We start from the raw sequence: 17,365 nt of genomic DNA on the forward strand, positions 1-17,365 counted from the left end.
CTGGGCAGAGCCAAGGGAGAAGCCCCGTACAACTCGAGCATTCCCAGAGCTACTCCCCCTGGAGGACAGGTAGTGCAACTGCACTTACAATACAGACACATGTATATACAGATTATAATCCAGTGTGAATCACATTCACCACATTTCTGTATGGGTTTTTCTGTAGGGGTCTGGTGGACGGGTTCGGGCAGGGGGGTAACCGAGGAGTTCGGGGAGCTGGTGGGGGGGACTGACAATGGGAGTTGCCCTAGAGGAGTCGGGGCTGGGCAGGGCGAAAGCGTGGGCTTTTTCAGGTTTCCCGCGCTGGGAGATGGTGGGGGCGGAGTCGGGGCTGAGAAGCGCGGGTCGTTGCTGGCTGTTTTCTTTTTCCCGCACGGGAGTGGGGGCGGGGGCGGGGGCGGGGGCGGGGGGGGGGGGGGGGGGGACCCGTTGACGGGCACGATGGAGGAGGGGTAGTCCACGTGGGGAGGAGTCGGAGGTAGGGCGGGAGTCGCGGGGTCAGCAGAAGTTAGCTCACAGGAGTACTATGGAGGGAGGGGCGGAGTAGGAGGGGTCCTAGCCTTTGTGGGGGGGGGGGGGGGGGTTGGGGTGGGGGTACCGGGTTGCTGCTGAAACGGTCAGGAAGGAGCTGGAGAATGCAGGGGGTGCTGGAGGGGGGGAGTTGCCGCTGTGGGGAACTGGCAGAGCGGGGGACGCTGGCCGGTGGTGGGCAAGGCTAATTATGGCTAATCGGCAGGGAAGGGGGGCAGGGATCCCTCTGATCCGGCTGATAACCTGGAATGCGAGGTGGCTGAATGGACCGGTCAAACGGGCCCGGGTGTTTGCGCACCTGAAGGGGCTGAAGGCGGATGTGGCCATGCTCCAGGAGACACATCTAAGAGTGGTGGACCAAGTAGGGATGGGTGGGCCAAGTATTTCACTCAGGGCTGGATGAGAAGAGTAGGGGGGGTGCAATCTTGGTGGGGAAGAAGGTGTCGTTTGAGGCGTTAAATGTGGTGGCTGACAGTGGCGGGAGATATTTGATGGTGAGTGGTGTTGGTGAATGTTTACGCCCCAAATTGGGACGATGCGGGGTTTATGTGGCGTATGCTGGGCCACGTTCTGGACCTGGGGGTGGGGGGCCTGATCATGGGGGGGGGGGGACTTCAATGCTGGATCCCCACTGGACCGATCCAGGTCGCGGACGGGTAGGAGGCCGGCGGCGGCTAAGGTGTTGAGGGGGTTTATGGATCAGAGGGGGGGTGGGGGTGGATCCCTGGAGGTTTGCGAGGCCAAGGGCCAGGGAGTACTTGTTTTTCTCCCATGTACATAAGGCCTATTCGAGGATTGATTTCTTTGTCCTGAGCAGGGGGTTGGTTTCGAGGGTGGAGGATGTGGAATACTCCGCCATTGCCATTTCAGATCATGCCCCGCACTGGGTGGACCTCGGGTTGGGGAAGGGAGGGACCAACATCCGCTCTGGCGCTTGGAAGTGGGGCTGCTGGCAGACGAGGAAGTGGCCGAGAGGGTTCGGGGGTGTATTGAGAGGTACCTTGAGGCCAACAACAACAGGGAGATCCGAGTGGGGACGGTCTGGGAGGCATTGAAGGCGGTGACTAGAGGGGAATGGATCTCCATCCGAACCCATAGGGAGAGGGGGGAGCAGAGGGAGGGACTGATAGGGGAGATGGTGAGGGTGGATAGGAGATATGCGGAGGCTCCAGAGGAGGGATTGCTGAGGGAGAGGCGTAGCCTTCAGGCCAGGTTCGACCTATTGACTACCAGAAAGGCAGAAGCTCAGTGGAGGAAAGCACAGGGGGCAGTGTATGAGTATGGGGAGAAGGTGAGCAGGATGCTGGCACACCAGCTCCGAAAGCGGGACGCGGCCAGGGAGATTGGGGGTGTGACGGATAGGGCTGGGAAGGTGGTGCGGAGGGGAGAAGATGTTAATGGGGTCTTCAGAGACTTCTATGGGGAACTGTCCCAGTCGGAACCCCCGGTGGAGGGGGGTGGAATGGGGCGCTTCTTGGACAAGCTGCGATTCCCGAGGGTGGAGGAGGAGCAGGTGGAGGGACTAGGGGCGCCGATCGAGCTGGAGGAGGTGGTCAAAGGGATAGGGAGCATGCAGTCGGGGAAGGCGCCGGGGCCGGACGCGTTTCCGGCGGAGTTTTATAAAAGGTATGTGGACCTGATGGGCCAACTGTTGGTCCGGACCTTTAACGAGGGGGGGAGGGGGGGGGGGGGGGGGGGGGCTTTGCCCCCAACTATGTCACGGGCGCTGATTTCCTTGATCCTGAAGTGGGACAAGGACCCTCTGCAGTGCGGGTCATATAGGCCGATTTCGCTGCTAAACGCCGATGCTAAGCTGCTGGCAAAGATCCTAGCCACTAGAATAGAGGATTGCGTGCCTGGGGTCATTCATGAGGACCAGACGGGGTTTGCGAAGGGAAGGCAGTTGAATACGAACGTGCGAAGGCTCCTCAACATTATGATGCCGGCTGTGGAAGGGGAGGCGGAGATAGTGGTGGCATTGGATGCGGAGAAGGCCTTTGATAGGGTTGAGTGGGAGTATCTGTGGGAGGTGTTGGAGAGGTTTGGGTTTGGGGAGGGGTCTATCCGTTGGGTGAGGCTGCTCTACGAGGCCCCGATGGCGTGTGTAGCCACAAATAGGAGGAGGTCGGAGTACTTTCGGCTGTACCGGGGGACGAGACATGGGTTCCCCCTTGCTCTTCGCGTTGGCGATTGAGCCCCTGCCCATGGCGTTGAGGGAGTCAGGGAACTGGAGGGGCCTGATGCAGGGTGGGGAGGAGCATCGAGTGTCGCTTTATGCGGACGACCTGTTGCTGTATGTGGCGGACCCGGTGGGGGGGGATGCCGGAGGTGATGAGGATTCTTAGTGAATTCGGGGGTTTCTCTGGGTATAAGTTGAACCTGGGCAAGAGTGAGTTGTTTGTGGTGCATCCGGGGGATCAGGAGGAGGGGATTGGTAGGCTCCCACTGAAGCAGGCAGGGAAAAGCTTCAGGTACCTAGGTGTCCAGGTGGCTGGGAGTTGGGGGGCCCTGCACAAGCTCAACCTCACAAGGTTGGTGGAGCAGATGGAGGAGGAGTTTAAGAGGTGGGATATGTTACCGCTGTCACTGGCGGGGAGGGTGCAGTCCGTTAAGATGACGGTGCTCCCGAGGTTTTTGTTCCTGTTCCAGTGCCTCCCCATCCTTATCCCGAAGGCCTTTTTTAGGAGGGTCAACAGGAGTATCACGGGATTTGTGTGGGCGCATGGGACTTTGAGGGTGAGAACAGTATTCCTAGTACGGGACAGGGATGGGGGGGGCTGGCGTTGCCCAACATCTGTGGGTACTATTGGGCTGCCAACGCAGCGATGGGGCGTAAGTGGGTAATGGACGAGGAAGGGGCAGCATGGAAGAGGGTGGAGGTGGCATCATGTGTGGGCACGAGCCTGGAGGCGCTGGTAACGGCGTCGTTGCCGCTCCCTCCAACGAGGTATACCACAACCCTCAAGTGAGTGGCGGCTACCCTCAAAATATGGGGGCAATGGAGACGGTATAGGGGAGAAGTGGGGGGCTCGATGGAGGCCCCGTTACGGGGGAACCATCGGTTTGTCCCAGGGAGCATTGATGGCGGATTTCTGGGCTGGCATAGGGTAGGGGTTAGGAGGTTGAGGGACCTGTTTGTGGAGGGGAGGTTCGCGAGCTTGGTGGAGTTAGAGGGGAAGTTTGGGCTCCCCCGGGGAACGTGTTTAGGTACATGCAGGTGAGGGCGTTTGCCAGGTGGCAGGTGGAGGGGTTCCCCTTGCTGCCCCCACGTGGGGTGCGGGACAGGGTGCTCTCGGGGGTGTGGGTTGGAGGAGGGAGGATTTCGGACATATACCGGGTGATGCAGGAGGTAGACGAGGCCTCGGTGGAGGAACTGAAGGGTAAATGGGAAGAGGAGCTGGGTGAGGAGATTGAGGAGGGGACGTGGGCGGATGCCTTGGAGAGAGTGAATTCCTCCTCTTCCTGTGCGAGGCTTAGCCTCATACAGTTCAAGGTGCTGCATAGGGCCCACATGACTGGGACGAGGATGAGTAGGTTTTTCGGGGGCGAAGACAGGTGTGCTAGGTGCTCGGGGGGGTCCAGCGAACCAAGCCCATATGTTTTGGGCGTGCCCAGCGCTGGGGGAGTTTTGGAAGGGGGTAGCAAGGACGGTGTCGAGGGTGGTGGGATCCAGGGTCAAGCCAGGCTGGGGACTCTCAATTTTTGGGGTGGAGCTGGGAGTGCAGGAGGCGAAAGAGGCTGGTGTACTGGCCTTTGCGTCCCTCGTAGCCCGGCGGAGGATCTTGCTCCAATGGAAGGATGCGAGGCCCCCAAGCGTGGAGGGCCTGATCAATGATATGGTGGGTTCATTAAATTGGAGTGGTGTGAAATTTGCCCTGAGGGAATCAATACAAGGGTTCTTTAGGCGGTGGCAGCCTTTCCTGGACTTCCTGGTGGAACGGTAGGGAAATAGGCCGGCAGCAGCAGCAACCCGGGGGGGGGGGGGGGGGGGGGGGGGGGATTTGGTTTCGGTTCGGTGGGAGGGAGAACTGTGTACATGGGTTTGTGGGATGTGGCGGGTGTTATTTCTTTCCCTTTGTTGTTTGGGTGTTCTTTTGTTTTTTCTTTTGTTTGTAGTTGCGTTTGAAGATGGGTGGGTGTTGTTCTTGGGTTGTTACCGCGGTTGTTTGTTAATATAGTTGTGATGTTTTATATTTTGTAAAAATTTCAATAAAAATTATTTTTAAAAAAAAGAAGTATACTGAAACTTAGGGATTCATTTTCTCCTACAATTTTCAGGCTTTTAAAACCCAAATTTGCGATTTTAACTCTTATCAAAACCTATTCACTTGCATTGATTTAAAATTGGACCCTTGCAATTCGGTGTCACTATTAATTTATTTCATTTTCTTTTCAAACCTGGTGTCCTGCAAAACGGGCCTTTACTCATTTAAGGAAATTCTGATGACACTTTCAGTATTTTCTGCTTTTATTTCATATTTTTGACACCAATAGTGTTTTGTATTTGCCCAAGGAGGTATGAGGATGCACCCATGATTTCCTTGTATATTTTATATTACCCTCACCTGGCAGTGCTTTGATGAAAATATAAACAGCATGTTTAAGTATCACCCCATCATAAAAAAAATTTAGTTTCACAGTAAAGCTCTCTTGCCAGATAATTGCCCATTAACATGATCTAAATTGTTTTAAACTGTATTTTGTGATGAATGTCAAGGGAGTTTTGATTTTTTTTAAAAAATTGAGCGTTAAATTTGGAATAGCACAACATTCTTTTGGCTTGGAGGTTCCGTATAGGCTCCAGTTGTTGAGCAAGAAGAAATCATTTCCATAAGTGGAAACTTGCATCAACATCCACAACTGCTTGATAATAGTGTTTTCAGTTATTTACATGAAAATTATATACATTGTTACGGGATAAAAATACAGCTATTTGGCGATACTCCCGACACCCACAACCTGTATGAATTTAAAAAGCACTCATTCACGAGTGACCAGATGAAGATTCTTGGAATTTTAAAACAAGGCCTTTATTATGAGCTATAGCAAAGGCTCCAGCACTCCATCTAGTGGCACACTAGAGAGCCCTGATCCAAGGATTACACAGATGGTTAGACTTTTGGGTTCAGTTCCAAGAAATTAACATATATCAATCAAATGTGTACATTTGTTTCAAAATTATCTATATCCATTCACAATTTATAATTAGCATTACATGATGTATAACATATGAATACAGTCATCTTGGCTACACCTACTTAATTATATCACCAAGTATGTATTATCTACCCATACCAGCCTCCCCGAACAGGTGCTGGAATGTGGCAACTAGGGGCTTTTCACAGTAACTTAATTGAAGCCTACTTGTGAAAATAAGCGATTTTCATTTCATTTCATTTAATCTAATAACTGCCAGACATGGGTTTGATGAGAATATATTTTGTCCAGTGATGTATCACCTCTCTTCTCCAATGTTCCTTGTTGTAGTGAACACACATAGTCACAGCTGCAGTGTTCAATTGAATCCCTGCATGCAAATTGTGTAAATAAAGTGTACTGTACAATTTGACCCTTGACTGTCATCTGTAGACAGTTTGAGCTGAAACAACTGTTTACTCTTCTAGTTTTCTGTCTTTGAGGATTCAGCAGCTTGTGTGATTTTTTTTTAAACTTGTATAATTATTTAAACCTTTCATACAGCAAATTCAGGCAAGGGACAGAAGTGTGGTTAAATATGGTCATGCAAAGGTTACTGAGAACCACTCTTGGCTTTGCAGATATTTAATTTTGAGGACTCCCTTCCAATTGCCAAGCATTGAATGTTGTGCAATTGCTGCATTTGCACTGTAGATACAAACCAAACCTGCCACAGATATTCTGGGTTTTTAATTACAAGTGTAAACACTCTTTTCACAATGTTAATTGTTAACCAACTTCTGACATGTAAAATCCACTGAGTGGAGTCAGGTTATGATTTATTTTCCTTCCTGTGACTCGTTTCTGTCTTTTGATCCAATGTTTCTTCCCCCCCCCTCTATTTCCTTTTGCACCTGATATCTTGAGTTCGCTGACTCTCTTTCACTCTGTCTCAGTCTTTCTGTTTTTATGACAAATCTATCAATCTCATTAGTTAAGATGCACAGGCACTCATATCTAATAGCCATTATCAATGTGTGCCTTTGACAACTGACTGGGAGAATATTTTTGTACTGAGGGTGCAGCTTCATGGTATGACAAGAAAAAATGTACTGGGTTACTGTGGGGGGAGTTTGCTCATTCTCCCTGTGTCTGCGTGGGTTTCACCTTCACAGCCCAAACGTGCAGATTAGGTGGATTGGCCATGCTAAAATTGCCCCTTAATTGGAAATAAAATAATTGGGTACACTAAATTTTTTTAAAAACAGAAAATATGTAGGACCCATGAGATCGCCAATAGCTAATGCCATATAATAGAATCTTTTGAGACCCACCATCTTGACCGGCAGACTTGGCTCCAATTTAAGGTGTCTATCCTTTGACACCCGGCAACACATAGACAACCCGGAATGAGGATGGAACCTTCAAGGAAACGCACCACGAACTAAAACCTATGAGTCATTTTACTTTAATGTCGATTAATGCTAGTTTAAAAAGTGATTTGCCACATCCTGAGAGTCGACTGGGTTATGTATGATCCAAGTACTCTCATGGGTTATTCACCTCTGGGTTATTACATCAGGAATAAAGGCTACTGCACCATTCCTAACAATTGGTGAATTGAGTACAACAGTAACATTTTAAAAAATCGAATATTGCACTTGCACAAGGCTATGTAAGTGGTTTGAACTTGTCCTAATTGATAGCCAAGAAAGAAATACAAAGCCTCTTACGATAAAAGCAAAATGGATTTTGGCTGAGCCAATCTTAATGCCTTGGAGCAATGAGGTGTGGTGATTACCTGGGGCCGCCTCCTGGATGCTTTGGAGTTGAGTTTCAACTGACTGGTATCCAGTGACTGACAGTGACATGAGCGACACGCCCAGAGGCGGAGTCCACTTCACGGAAATATACAACGATGAGACCAAGACAGCAAAACTTTAAAGGACTCTGTCGAAGCCGATATGGGGTCGGCCAAAGAGAGAGACCGGTCACTGCCTGAATGGATATGCTGAATTTCAAGGTAAGCAGAGGGGAGACACTTGTGTTAATGGCAACATCCTAGTCTGTCCCTTGGGAATCCTGATACCAATTACTTGTGCGTTTCTTCATGGAAATCAATCATAAATTAAGAATTTGAAATAACGTGAGGAGGAAATAATATATTTTCTTCCTCGCAAGTCTTTCAAATTCGCCGAACATTTCTCAACAGCTGTCTTTTTGTCTCATTACATTTGGAGCACAATTATACAATCCCGTTTGGAAACCAAATACGATGGATATCCAGAATTAAGTTAAGAATCTCACCTGGTTAAAATTCTGCACGGGTTTGCTCAGTTTGGTTGGACTCCTCCATTTCGAAGCTAACGTGGACTGTCTCCTCTTACTTCAAAATTGTTTCTATAAGTGAAGTAATTCACTTCCTTCTCAGCACCAAATTTCTACTTTTTACTCTTGTCTATTTTGTTTATTTGAAATGATTGGCTAACCCATAACCTGTTGGCTTCAGAAAGGACTTTAAAGTATCAGGGAGAAGCAGTTGTCACCGGTCATTTTAAAACTTTCTGTATTCATGCAATGCCACACTTGCAGAAATCCAGATTATGTGTTATTGCAAGACCAGCAGGATAATGCTGAACATGTTTAGCTTCTTTAGAGAAAACCCCAGCATTATCTGGCACAAATCTGTGCAAATTAAATGCTGCCTGTAACCTGTTTTCATGGGCAGAGATACCAGGTTCAATTTTTTTCCACAACATCTTTTCCCCCCAGACCCTTGGAAAGACAAACCAATATTCACAATGAGGTGTTGTTCACTGTTGTGATACTATAAGTGGGCTGGGCTTTAGAGAGCGAGAATTGTCATTTTATTTTACAAAGGAAAAATATATTTACAACGAAGTGCAGCGCAGCAACCTCTAGAAACAGCATCAGCATGATGTTGAGTTTGGCAACTTTAGATTTTGACCTTTTTCCTTCATCATACACCTTTCTTTTAATATCCCATACATGTGTTACCTCAATGTAACCACACTCTGGGCCCCCCCCCCCCCCCCCCCCGCCACACACACACACACACACACACACACACCACGCCATCTATCTTTTCTTCTTACAAAGTTGCCAGTTTTTGTTGCATTTTCTACATTCTCCCTCCTTTCAGTTCTGATGGTGTCTTAAGGACTCGCAATGTTAACTCTGTTTCTCTCCTGATAGATGCTGGCAGAACTGCTCAGTTTTTCCAGGATCCTCTGTTCTTGTTTCAGATTCCAGCATCCAGAGGCGCCGAGTGTGGTGACTAGGGAATTTTCACAATAACATCATTTCAGTGTTAATGTAAATGTGAGAATAATAAAGATTATCAGGGGCTGGTTTAGCTCACAGGGCTAAATCGATGGCTTTTAAAGCAGACCAAACAGGCCAGCAGCACTGTTCGATTCCTGTACCTGCCTCCCCGGACAGTCGCCGGAATGTGGCGACTAGGGGCTTTTTACAGTAACTTTATTGAAGCCTACTCGTGACAATAAGCGATTTTCATTTTTCATTTCATTCATAGTATTTTGCTTATCAAAATTGATGCATCGTTTTTCACACAAGGGAACTATTCAGTGATACTGATATCCTTCCTTCTCCGGAGGCGTTGGATGCTTAGCAAATATCCATTTCAGATGGGGTGTCTTCATTTGGTACACCTTTTACTGATGGCTATGAGGGCCAATAGAATATAAGAGCAGGGAAGTTCTGATGGAGCTGTATAAAATGCTCATTAGGCCACTGCTAGAGTACTGTGTGCAGTTTTGTTTGTCACTCTATAGGAAGGATGTGTTTGCATGAAAGAGTGCAGAGGAGATTCACCAGGATGTTGCCTGGACTGGATTGTTTCTGCTATGGAGATAAGTTGGTTCAGCTGAGGCTGTTTTACTCTGAGCAGAGGAGGTGGAGGGGGGACTTAATCGAGTTGAACAAAATTATGAGTGACATAGGATAGAAAGGAATGAACATCTCCTTAGTGGGGGTCAATAACCAGGGAGCATAGATTTAAGGTAAGGAGCAGGAGATTGAGAGAGGTTTTGAGGAAAAATATTTTTACCCAGAAGTTGGTGCTACATGAAAGGGTGGTAGAGGCGGGACCCCTGAAAACATTTAAGAAAACATTTAGACGAGCACTGGAGTGCCCCCATGGCACAGACCTGCCTGCAGATCGGTGGGCCCCGATCGCGGGCCAAGCCACCGTGGGGGACCCCCCCAGGGCCGACTCCCCCCCCCCCCCCCCCCCCCCCCCGAGGTCCCCGCTAACCACCCTCCAAGCCAGGTCCCGCCGGTATGGACCTTGTCTATTTCACACCGGCGGGACTGGCCGAAAATGGGTGTCCGCTCGGCCCATCGGGGCCCGGAGAATTGCCAGGGGGGCCGCTGCCAATGGCCCCCGACTGGCGCGGCGCGATTCCTGCCCCTGCCCGAAAACCGGTGCTGGAGTATCCGGCAGCCAGTGGCAGGGCGGTATTCACGCCGTTCCCCAGCGATCTTCGACCTGGTGGGGGTTCGGAGAATCCTGCCCCGTGCTGGAAAATGGGATTACACACGATGCGCCAAAGGGCCTCTTTCTGTGCCGTAAAACTCTGTGACTCCATTCTGTGACTCCTGAGAGGCAGGTCCTGCCACAAGTGCCGCACATGAAGCTGCCAAGGGACTTTGCGAACCCTGTTACAACAGTTAACAATCAGAATATGCCAGGCATAAAGGAAGACTACAATACAAATAACATTGCTCCTTACACACTTTATCTCCCTCATTCCCTCCTCTCATATGCTCTTGAATATGGAAAAACATTCTTATTTAAATAGTGCTGTCCACCGTTCAGGATGTAGAACCCATCTTGGGGTTTGAAGGTTGTGGAATCAGGACACACCACCAAGGCTTTTTCTTTGTTGCACATGAGCATTTATCACACATAGAATTATATAAATTACAAGCTCTATTTTTGACTTGAAAATCAGGGATGAGCACCAGTCCCCTATGACCACAAATTTGTTGTATATCCTGCATTTGGGGAATTTGCAGGCCTTGGCACACCCAGGATGCCCCGTCCCAGCAGAACCTTTTTTAAAAATTTAGTTGCAAATGTTCTTTATTCATAAAATATCTGAAAGAATATTAGAAAATATTTCAAAATGACAATTACAGGAAGTGTAATAGTATTCAAGCTTTCTACATCGCTCATGTTGCTGTCAAAGGTGCTTCAGTAGAATCAAATGACCATTACAGAAAGTGCAATGATATTCAAGTTTCCCACACAGATCATCGTGCACTGAAGTGCTTCAGCACAATTGTGACAGATGTAATATTCACTGCATACATTCAATATGAGTCAGACACCTAAAGGACTCATGACACCCAACCAAGACTTGAGCACATAATCTCGGGTGACACTTCAGCATAGGATCGAGGGTGAGTTTCATTATTGGAGGAGCCGCCTTTCAGCTGAAACATTAAACAAAACAGCATTCCTCCACTCGGATGGACAAGCGTTTCTTTCTTATTTAAAGAAAAGCATGTGAGTTCACCTGGTGTCCAGGCCAATATCTAACCCTCAACCAATATCACTCCAATCGATTCTCTGCTTACAGGTATTTATCTCATTGTGATATCATGCTTAATAGGCAAATGTAATTTTTACATTTTACAATAACTAGTAACTTAGCTGGTGCCGGGCAGCACGGTGGCGCAGTGGGTTAGCCCTGTTGCCTCACGGCGCTGAGGTCCCAGGTTCGATCCCGGCTCTGGGTCACTGTCCGTGTGGAGTTTGCACATTCTCCCCGTGTTTGCGTGGGTTTCACCCCCACAACCCAAAGATGTGCAGGCTAGGTGGATTGGCCACGCTAAATTGCCCCTCAATTGGAAAAAAATTAATTGGGTACTCTAAATTTAAAAAAAAACTTAGCTGGTGCCAAATTTTTCTTCCTTTTTATATAAGCTGGTCATGCAAATTAATATAACCCAAGTAAGATTAGTTACAATTTTTCCATCTCAAAGAAGGATATGGTGGGATTTTATTTATTCAGCAAATGGAAATTCCCAAAGCCAGGTGATAGCCACCACTTGGTCTGTAGAGGGGTGCACTGCTCAGTTGCCACCACTTAGTCTCTAGAGTGGACATTGCTCAGTACTGTGCAGCATTTTATGTGCCTTTCCACAAGTGCATGAGCGTTTAGAACTGAGCCTGTGGATTTGAAGGGCGCTGTGGTCTTATTCAAAGGATGTTATCGTAGGCAAGGTGCCATTTCTTCTTCTGTATCTCGGAGCTCCTGAAGGCAGCATGTCAGCATTTGACGTGCTTGCTCCTGTTTATCATTTCAGATTATTTCACTAATAAATAGTCTTAGCTGAATGGTCCTGGTGTTAAATGTATTTGTGGGTGAGCTGTTAGCAGAGTGACAGCTTGGTATTGCAGTCAGATAACTAATGGATGAGGGTAAAATGGTAGCGGCAACCGGAGAATGTGGGCAATATATACTTTAGGAGATTTTCTGAATGCCATGCCATCAAATGTCAAGAAGCACTGTGATGTATGTTGTGTACAGCAGCATCTACTGTATTTTGTTTGATGGGATGAACTCTAGATCTTTTTTTCATTTGAGTTTTATGATGTATGCATCAATATTAATAGAGTAAGCGGAGCAGAGATTTAATGGTGGCATTCAAAATTCTGATAGGACTTGATGGAGTGAATAAAATAATTACAGTGGTAGGCGGCTCAGTAACTAAAGGACACCGTTTGAGGTAATTGACAATGGAGGGTTAATGAGAGAGAATCTGTTTTTACAGGGTGAGTTATGATTCCAAATCCACTGATTGAAATGGTGGAGGAAGCAGATTCAATAGCAACTTTCAAAAGGAGATTTGGTATATACTGGAAAATGAAACATAAATCGGGGTCAAGCGGAAAGAGCTGGCCAGATTGGACAGTTGTTTCAATGGACCAGCACAGATATTTTGGGTCAATCATCTCTTCTGTGCAGTTTATTTTAGGAAACGTAGAAGTGTCAAATTTTAAAATCTATTAAACCTTTTTTACTCTACGTGCATTTAGATAAGAAAGAAAAAACCCACTTGCGTCCATACCTGTTCGCTTGTGGTGTTGAAAATGTGAACAATTTCACGATGCGGAAAAACTCTTTATTATTGCTTGTTTTGAAACTGTAAATGGTTACAAACACGGGCGTGAGGTTCCTGTTTCACTGAATCAGTTTTACTGACCCTTTACAACAAACCATTTGGTAGCTCCAAGGCAACTGCATTATTGAATAGAAGGCTTAACAGGGAGATCGTCACTGAGAAGGAGGGTGAAGAAACGTAGAGAGGAAGGAAGATGCATGTCGCAAGGGGGAGATTAACAAAGACCTGTGAGGGACTGCAGAATGGATGGTTCTGCAATTTTCTGCCTTTTCTGGAGAGAACATTGCTTTAGGCTCTCAATTTTTGACTGGGTGAAAACAGGAATTTCAGTTCCCCAGGGAATAAAAAGCAGTGATACCAAGTGGGAGAAAAGCACCAGGTACAGTCACCAAGTAAATGGAAACAGATTCATCCCATGAATACAAATTCTTAAAAAAAAGCTATCGACTGTTTAAGAAAATGTGACAGACTCAAAAAAATAAAAACAAGTGTACAGCTCTCGTGTCATGTTAAGACCAGGAGTTAGATTAAAAGTGCAGTAGGACGTGAGATTTTGAAATTCAAACAAAAGACTTTATTTATAATCTATCCTGCCAATTTGCCTAAACTTCAATTACTTTTACTGCAGGGTGAAAACTAAAATAAGAGCACCATGTGCAGCAGTGATTGCTTTGGAAATTACTGATAGCAGAAGTGGGGTGCGATTCTCTGGAAATATTTCTAAGTGTGATAGCGAGCGGGAATTGCTGCGAGTTTCCCGGCGCTCGGCCCAGTAAGGCCGGCAATGCAATTCAATGTTAATTGGTCCATTTAACGAAGCCTCGTGGGCTTCCTGCAGAAAGAACGGCTCGCCAGCTGATTCGTCGGTATATCGCTCACCAGCGCCCTGGCTAACAAGGTTGAGCAGCACTTAAGCTGCACTTGTTCAGGCAACTCCAGACAGCTCGCAACATTGGCGACGAGGGGACCAGCTCCAAGATTTGGGGACGCTGATCTGGGGAGGCTGATCTGGAGAGGCTCCGAGATATGGTGGAGACGGGAGGGAAGTCCTGTTCCCCCTCGGGTCCCAGAGAGTGAGCCACAAGGTAGCTAGTGCTGCCTGGTATGAGGTAGTGGCAGCCATAAATTCGAATTATATGACCAGGAGTGCTGCCCTGCACCGGCCTACACCGGGCAGCATGAGTGTATAGACACCAACCACCACACCCCGCCCCCCCCCCCCAGACTCTTCCGCCCCCCACGGGAGCATCCACCCCCAAACTCTCCAAGTGACTCCCAGCCCTCCCAACCCCACTTTCACACCCCTTCTCCCACCAGAGTGAATAACACGTGTGGCTAATGATGCCCTCTCTATGTCTCTTCGGGAAAAGCTCTCCCACAATCGGCGGGTAAGGGCCCAGAGTGATGGAGGAGTGCCACTCCCCTCAAGAGGTGAGGATCCACTATGCTCCACCCGGGAGACTTGTCAAATGTGAGTAGTGGTTGCCTTACTGACTGACCCATCCATCCCACTGACCACATGTCCATTCTCCTGCAGGTCCTCAAGCCGATGGCCCCAGTCCATCCCGGGTTGCCCCCTGTCCTGACTGAGGAGACCACCTCTGAGGATGCAACCATGGCCGCGGCACAGCTGTCATCCCCACCCTCCTCCAGCGCAGAAACACACACCTTGGTTTGTGGACAGATTTCAGGGGCGCAATCTGGTGAGCACCACACTGCTGATCATACACATCAGGTGGAGGCAGGAACTCCCAGGCGAGGCAGCAGTCGGAGGTCTGCTGGGTCCCAGCCTGATGTTGAACTTGTGGCAGTGGATTATGCGGATCTGATGGAGATAATAGGGAGCGGCCAGGAATTTCAGAGGGAGATGTCAGCCCCGCTCCAGCAGGTCCATAACAGCTTGGAGGAGTCCCCAGAGGCTACGGGCACAGGAGATGGCACCGTCAATGAGTGGCACAGAGGCCAACACTGCTATGGAGGCGACTGCACTGGATATCCTAGTGCAAGACGTCGGCACCATGAGCGAAGGTGACCAAGGCGTCGCGCAGTTGGTAACGGTCATGGCTGAGGGTCTCAGCAGAATGACCGCCTTGCTAGAGGATGGCACCCCGTACCAGGCCAACCTTGATGAGGTTTTGCTGGACATCTCTAGACCATGGGGAACTGCCAGGACTTTCAGAAGCAGATGATGCAGGGGCTTAAACCAGCTGCCCCTCCATCCCAAGGTGGACCCCAGGGCCCTATGTACACCGATTGGGAGGAGGGGATGCTGAATGCCAGGCCGGACCCTCTCATCGACTGGTGATGATGGGCATCAGCTCCCCCAAGTCCCACCCTCTGATGAGGCCACATCTCAACGTCAGCACATGGGACAGGGCGGCATGGCTGTGCATGGGCTGCTGACGTGAGCATGAGCCCTCCGCCCCAGAGGACGCCCGCCAGGGGCATCAAAGGCCTCAGGATGGGATAAGCAGCTGGCAGCCTCCACAGTAGATGTGCATCCTGGGGAAACATCTAGATGTGGTGGTAGAGCTAGGAGGGCCAAGCAAGTTGAGGATCACTTGAGGGCACCGGGGGGGGGGGGGGGGGGGGGGGGGTGTGAGGGAGGGGGGAGAAGGGGTTGAGGGGTTGGTAGGTGGGGGAAGGGGGCAAGCTGGGGGGGGGGGGGGGGTGTACAGCACATTTAACTTTTTTTTTACACAACCATTATCTGTCACTTCCTTCTGCAATGTGGGCTGACCTCCGGACCTTTTGCCCATCTCTCCAAGCATCCCCCCCCCCCACCCCTCCAGCAGCGGGCATCCCTCCCAGAGCTGTGTCCCATCTCCTGGGTGTTCATATGTTGTGCGTGTGGTGTTTCTTCCCGCAGCATTCAAGCACAGTGTCCAGCATCAAAGTGTGATTGGAATGCTAGAGAATGACTCACACATGCTACATGGCCCGTCTACCCTTGGGAATCTACTTGGCATGTGTCTGATGCTCACTTAACCACGTTTTCCAATTCCCTATTAGCAATAGCCTTCAGTCGCACAGCCAGAGGCCTCAGCAGTCGGTGGGGGTTATGTGTGGTCAGTGGGGCAAACAGATAGGGAGAAGGGTTGTTGCCCCTGGAATGGGTACACATGACCCAGGGATTTGCATGGTGGTGCCGCGTGTAGTTGCCCCCCCCCCCCCCCCCCCCCCCCCCACCACCACCACCACTACCAAGCACTGAGATGGCAAGTCCAGCACCCCAGGGCTCTTTGCCTGTGAGCGAAGATGGCTACTCACCTCCTCGGCTCCCCACAGAAGCCCTTGCGCCACGTTCACGCTTTTCAAAAGGAGTACTAGTTGATGCCAGCACTTGCTGGGGAGGCTGCTGGATATGGGGTGGCTCTCATTGATTGTACGGAAATGGGGCTCAAGTGATGGTGATTCGTTTCTTGCCGCACTGCGCAAGATCCCAATTTCGCCTAGAGGAGCAGGACAGTTGTTTCGCAAACTGTTTGGCTCCTGGCGCGGATCTCTTTTTTGGCCTCTCCCGCTATTCCTCGGCCTCATTACGCTTGAGCGAGAGCGCAACGAGGCCGGAGAATCGCACCAATGAATTTTGAAAATATGAGATTTGTCCCTTGGAGGGGAACTGGAGGGCATAAACTAAAACAATTATTTGGTCTTCTTTTGGAAATTTGGAACCTTTTACAGTTCTGCACTTCAAACCAAAGCACATTTATTCTGCATCGGCTACAAACATGAAAATAAAGCACAGAATTTGCAAAATTATAATGAGCTGGTTAACACTTCCATTAAAATAACAACTAAACATGCTGAACATTTACCTGCCACTATCAGCAACATTATGCTCCAGTTCATTTTGTATATTTGGCCAAAAAAGCTTATCTTCTCGGGCTGGAACCAAAACAGATTAGGGACACCGATTGTATAGATTAGGTGCACAAAATTGTGCTTTGCACCAACAATCATCAGGAGTTAATATTCTGGTCCCTGCTGACTCTGACCACTGGTATATCTATTTTAGTCTATGTATGTTAGCCTTCCTATTTGCTCATAAGCATTGACCACTCAAATGTAAACTTTCTGGGTCATCACCGCAGTTTCGCTCAGTGACAAAGGGACTTTTGCCGTGAATATTTAAACAAACTGTGGCTACCTGTCAAAGCGGAATACAACCAGGTATTCCAATTCACCATAACTAAATCAAAAGCCCTTTTCACATGTCTCAGGGTTAGGTTACTGCTTGTGACAATCTCAATGTAAGTTTTAAAACCAAATAAAATTCATTCTCAATCCCATTCCAATCCTTATTTGGTGATGGTTATCCTTACATAATGCCAACTAGTGCATTCACACCAGGGAGTATCTTTCTGATCTCAAAAAAGTGGCTCAACTATTAGAACATAGAACAGCACAGAACAGGCCCTACGGCCCTCAATGTTGTGCCGAGCCATGATCACCCTACTCAAACCCACGTATCCACCCTATACCCGTAACCCAACAACCCCCCCCTTAACCTTACTTTTAT

At 48.7% G+C, this 17,365-nt stretch overlaps 1 protein-coding gene across 3 annotated transcripts in view; it reads left to right on the forward strand.

Annotated features, from left to right (window-relative positions):
- Positions 1-7,576: 7,576 nt before the first annotated feature.
- The window catches only part of LOC119952335 (interleukin-10 receptor subunit beta-like), a 43,868-nt gene continuing 34,079 nt past the window's right edge, over positions 7,577-17,365 (forward strand). For 2 of the 3 annotated variants that reach the window (XM_038776011.1, XM_038776013.1), the window contains exon 1: positions 7,577-7,690. The gene's annotated coding sequence lies outside the window, so the exon portion shown is untranslated. Of the gene's footprint in view, positions 7,691-14,380; positions 14,547-17,365 lie in introns of all 3 variants that reach the window. The other variant, XM_038776012.1, reaches the window with a different exon arrangement.

The sequence above is a fragment of the Scyliorhinus canicula genome, chromosome 17 (genome assembly GCF_902713615.1).
Source record: "Scyliorhinus canicula chromosome 17, sScyCan1.1, whole genome shotgun sequence".
NCBI classification, from domain to species: Eukaryota; Metazoa; Chordata; class Chondrichthyes; order Carcharhiniformes; family Scyliorhinidae; genus Scyliorhinus; species Scyliorhinus canicula.